Source organism: Nanorana parkeri, unplaced genomic scaffold, assembly GCF_000935625.1.
Source record: "Nanorana parkeri isolate BGI_ZX_2015 unplaced genomic scaffold, ASM93562v1 scaffold1223, whole genome shotgun sequence".
Lineage (NCBI taxonomy): Eukaryota > Metazoa > Chordata > Amphibia > Anura > Dicroglossidae > Nanorana > Nanorana parkeri.
In genome coordinates, this window is record NW_017307491.1 from 296,397 (window position 1) to 302,165 (window position 5,769).

The following is a 5,769-nucleotide window of genomic DNA, read 5'->3' on the forward strand; positions in this document are numbered from 1 at the left end:
ATATATATAGATATATATATATATATCTATATAGATATATATATATATATATATATATATATATATATATATATATAGATATATATATATATATATATTCTCCCCTTCTTATTTTGAGCCAGCTATATTACCTGTTTATTCATAGGCGCCTACATGAGGCCTGCGCATCCTGGGAACGCACATTTGCTGCGTGGTCCAATTGATTTTACAGGGGTCATATACGCACAGCAAGGCTACTGCACTATTTTATGTGACGTATTGGCATGTGGAAACCCCCGCAACTTGCCGGTAGCATTTGAGGTGCCATTAGAAATCAATGGCACCGCATGTGCGTTTTGCATTTGTGCACGCTTCTGCGAACGTTCGCCGGTTGTGCATGGAAAAAGTGCAAATTACCGTGGGTTCTCGGAACACACAGGTGTGAACCAGGCCTTACATCTGAGTGGAGCATTTATCAGGTGATTTTTAAGTGGTTTTTTTTAAAAATTCTTTTACATGCAAAACCAAAGACTTTGTACAAGTGTTTTTGCATGTGTATCAAGTTTTGTGTTTTGGCTGATGGAAAGCAGTTCTTGAGGAGAACAGTTCTTCGCGGCTTCTTCACACCATCTCCAGACCAGATCTGTATGCGTTTTGCAAATGCAGTCATGTGCCTTTTTGATGCATTCCAGTGTGTTCTAGTGCATTTGCATGTATTTTGGTGCGTTCCAAACCAGAGAAAATATATGCAGTATTTGTTTTAAACATTCTGGAACTGAACTCAGTGGTGTGAGCTAGCTTCACTTGCAGGATGCATTTTTGGACCAAACAAAAAAAAAAACATTCTGGTCTGGATTTTGTCCGGACATGGTGTGAACAGGCCCTCAGGCACAAAAATGCTCAAACGCTTGTGTTGCCCGTTTTCAGGCGTTTGAATCCTATGGGGCCAAAAAGTGCGCGACAAAGCTCCAACAAATGCACAGGGACTTTTTTGAGCTTCAAGCAACTGAACATAGAGAAGGCAGTTTGGAATTCCTATCCCCAGACACCATGGACATGCAGTTTCGGGCAGTGGCGTAACCAGAGTTCTGGGCGCCCGGGGCAGAATTTTTTTTTTCCGCCCCCCCCGGCCGGCTGTCATTTTCTCTCTGATTCCTTTCATCCCTGCTGGGCACTGCTCTGTGTCCCAGCGGGGATGAAAGGAATCACGGCCGCGCCGACAAAACGGCAGGAAAATGTCACTTTCGGCATTTAGCCGAAAGTGCCATTTTCGGCCGGCGCCCCCCCTTCACTTTTCGCCCGCGCCCCTGCTGCCCCCCGGTTGTTACGCCACTGGTTTCGGGCACTGGGTAGAAGGTATTTTTCTACATTTAGCCCTGCTACGGACAAGCAGCAGGGCTAAATGTAGAGCAGGGGAGCTGTCTTGTACAAGTGACCAGGGCAGCTGTCCAGATCATTTGTATGCCTCCTGCTTGCCCTCACCTGCAGTACTCAGAGCGCTTCTTGTGTCAGCTGCACAGGAGATCAAGCACAGTGCTATGCTCGATCTCCTGTATTGGAGGGCAGGCTCCATGAAGAGAACCTGTCACCTCCAAATTGTTAGCCCCTGTGTTAGGGATGTCCCGATACCGATGCTAGCATCGGAATCGGGCCCGATACAGGGCATTTTGACAAGTACTTGTACTTGTCAAAATGCCCCGATGCCTAGCGCCGAAGCTGGCGCTGTGTTTTTTTAAAAAATCTTACTTACCTCGCCGAGTGTCACTGCTGCTCCGGTGGGCGGAGCTCCAGGTGGGGTCCTAATTCAGGTGGCCGGAGACTGCCAGATGACCCCGCTTGGAGTGCCGCCCACCGGAGCAGCAGTGATGCGATGCTCGGCAAGGTAAGTAAGAAAAAAAACCCGCAGCGGCGAGTCAGCGCTGGTCCAGTGGGAGGAGCTACAGGTATGTGATAGCAATAAAGTTAAAAAAATAAATCAAAATTTACAAAGGAAAAAAAATAAATGAAAAAAGTGATAAAGTAAAAATAATTAAAAAAATAATAATTAAAAATAATTAAACAACAAAAATTAAAACCCAACCCCATCACCATCTTGCATGCAAATGTGTGTAATGTTGGGAAAAAGGAATTACCCGCTCAAATGTTGGCCCTCTCTCCCGGGCTATACTTCCCTTTCAGCGAATGGTCCTTCCCCTCCACTGGTACGGGTGTACTATCTGTACCCCATACTGCCATCCAATGCAGCCCTGTGCTACGGATTTTGAATTTCGGTCACAAATTGCAAGCACTCATTGGCCAGCGTGATCACCTGACCGCCCTGAACAATGAGAACCACTTCTTAGCACGGCTCAATATGGTTTTGCAGGGGTGTGGAATTCCTATAGCTCGACGCCAGGGACAGGCAGTTTCGGGCGCCGGGCGAGTAGTTTTTTTGTACATTTAGCCCTGCTCCGGACAAGCAGAGCTAAATGCACAGCGTGGAGCCGCCGTTTGTTTAATACAAGTGATCTGTTCAGATCACTTGTATTAATCGAGCAGCGACGATCGTGTCTGCCCGCACCCGCTGCCGTGGTTTTCGGGGTCCCCTGCTCTTCTGGGGGACCCGAGACCACGGCACAACGGCTCAGCCATAGAGCCCGTAGAGCAGATGAAGAATGTCCGTTCCTCGTCTGCTCTGTGTGATCTCTGAGACCACGGCACTGTAATCACAGCGCCACCTGTCTCGGCTGTCAGGAACTGCACAGAACATCTGTTCTGTGTTGGAGGGCAGGTTCCATAAAGAGAACCTGTCAGTATTCAGCGCTGCGGTACTTTGACTGACGTTTATTCCGTCATGCAACGCTGTACTGAAATGAATTTTATACAATTTTTTGGGGACAGATAGAGCTTTCTTTTGGTGGTATTTAATCACCACTACGGGTTTTTATTTTTTACTATAATATAAAATTACAGAATTTTTTTTTTACATTATGTTAGGAAACATTTATTATTACCCAGTTTTTTGGTAAAATATAAAAGACCGGGTCACGTCGGGTAAATAGACACCAAACATGCCATGCTTTAAAATTGCGTGCACCCGTGAAATCGCAGAAATCGCAGAAAACTACCATATCCAAAATTGGCCATAGGAGACATTTTAAAAGCTTTTACCGCTCATCAGTTTAGTGTTATCAGTGATTGATGGCCCTAGACTTATTGCTCTCACTCTGACGTTTGCGGCGATATGTAACATGTGCGGCGCAATGGGCGCAATCGTCTTTTTTGCACGTATGCGCCCATGATGCATGTTTGCATGCGTGTATGTATGGGTGGGGACTTTTAAACATTTTTTAGTTTTTTTATTCTTTTTTATGTGTAACTTGAATTTTTTTTTGGGGGGGAACTTACATTTTTATTTCACTAAACTTTATTGCTATCACATACGGGGGCTAATAAAACCCCCCCTATGTGATAGCAAAATATGTGACCGGTCCTCTTTATGGATACATCAGGGGTCTCCAAGACCCCTAATGTCACCTAGGACCCCCCAAAAGAAGCTGATGAAGCAGAGATCTGCTCCATCAGCTTCTTTCTGAAGCTGGAGAGTGACACAAGAAGTGATGTATTATATAACACTTCCACATTCTTGCAGAGGAGAGGGATCCGAGCTCCCTCTGATCCCCTGTGACACAGGCGACATGCTGATCCCGGGCTCGCACCAGGCACAGCGGAGCCCGGGATCAGTGGGACAACGGCGGCGGGGGGGGGGGGGTTTGAACCGATCGCCACCCCATACACGCGATCCGCCGGCTCTACAGCAGATCGCTTGTATGGGGTGCCCGCTCAGATCTAGAGAGCTCCTGGCCAGCCGTTTTTTTACTACGGCCCGCCCGGAGGCAGTTAAAGGGTAAGTTCACTTTCCCAGGTAATATGGGAAAATAAAAATGTAAAAGTCCCCCGCCCCCTACGTATGAAAACGACGAACGCGCTACACATGTTGGGTATCGCCGCGCACGCCGGAGTGAGAGCAATAATTCTAGGGCCAGTATTTTGGGGTATCTCTAAATTGATGACCTGTGGGGGCTTTTAAAGCGTCTTCTATGGACTTTTTGGGGTACTGCAGTTTGCGCTGTTTCACGGACGCACGCAATTTATAACCTGGGCATGTTGGGTATCGTTTTAGTCGTTGTAACCTCATCTTTTATATTTCATTTAAAAAATGGGTATTTTGTTGTGTTTTGGGGCATTTAATTACATTTTTCACTAAATGTTGGGGTTTAATAAGGAGTTGCGCTAATATTGCACAACATAAAAATTTGCACCTACCACCATTTTATTCTATAGGGCCTTGGCATTCAGAAAATATATAATGTTTGGGGGTTTTAAGTCATTTTCAGGCCTAAAATGTGGAATATAACATGGGTGCAAAAAAATGAAAAAAAGGCCTCAGTCATGAAGGGGATAAATACAACAAAGTCTACTCCAGCAACACTTCAAGCCATATACAATGGCTCAAGCTCAGGTATTGTCACTAGCTCTGCTGGTTACATTCTGTCCTCCCATACTCTCAAAGCAAGTGAGCTTTCAGTGGTGAACTGTACTCTCAGATCCTGCAGTGTTATTACACACTCCCTTCAGTGCCAATTCAATCCTGAGTGTATTATTGTGTGTTTCCCGAATTGCGACAATGCTGGACATAAGGAATCCAATTTTTTTCATTGGTGCCCTGCATCACACAGAACTCTATCACTTCAGCCCCTAGTCCAGTCAGTGTAGGAGAAATACACAACAAAGAAAGTTATTCCTCACATAAAACGTTTATTTAAAACTATTTGTGACAAACTATTGTCAGTGCGGCAAATATTTGGCACGTAAAAAACTGCTTTTTATGGATGTGCCAAATAATAGTTCAATTAGAATGGTTTGAAAAGAAAGATGCAACTAGTGGACCCAAAAACAAGTGTGACTTTTAGCACAATAAAAATCTCACAATCTGCCCCGAATAAATCGTGTCCTGAACACTTTTCTCATTCCTAAGCTGCCCATACACCTTACAACCACCGCACGACTTTCGTTCTGCAATGGTTGTAAGATGATTAAAATTTCATACGATCTGCCCATCTTGGACAGGCAGATCGTACTTGCGACCATCGATGATTCCGATGATTGCAGTGCTGAGCGGGCAGTGTGCGCTTGCGCACACTGGCCCATGCGGCATTCGTCTTCCGAGCACGCCACCAACCCTCCGAGAATCGTACGATTTTCAGCAGGTTTTCCAGCATGCTCGGAAGACAAAAGTCGTGCGACCTTACAGTAGAAGCGGTAGCACGCTGCCCATAGACCTGCCGATTATCGTACAATCGCGGGATCACCCGCGAATATTGTACGATAATCGGCAGGTGTATGGGCACCTCTACAGCTCCTGGTAATACTACTCCTATTTCAGCTGCTGTTTGCTTCCAGTGTCTAATGCTTTGGGGGAGGGGTGGATCCACTGACCACTATTGCTTTAGGGGGGAGAGGGTAAGAGAATCTAATGATAGCAATAGCCAGCCTGTTATTGGTTATTTTAAATTGCAGTAGCAAATAGCAGGAACGGGGCGGGCAGCGGAGGAGGAATGGGGCAGGCAATGGAGGAAGAATAGGGCAGGCAATGGAGGAAGAATGGGGCGGGCAGCGAAGGAGGAACGGGGCGGGCAATGGAGGCAGAATGGGGCGGACAGCAACGGAGGAACGGGGCGGGCAACTGAGAAGGAATGGGGCGGGCAGAGGAGGAGGAATGGGGCGGCAGCAGAGGGATGGGGGGGGCAC

At 46.4% G+C, this 5,769-nt stretch overlaps 1 protein-coding gene across 1 annotated transcript in view; it reads right to left on the reverse strand.

The window, feature by feature from the left end:
• LOC108797078 (polycystic kidney disease protein 1-like 1) overlaps positions 1 to 5,769 on the reverse strand; it is a 125,299-nt gene that overhangs the window by 396 nt on the left and 119,134 nt on the right. The window lies entirely within an intron of this gene.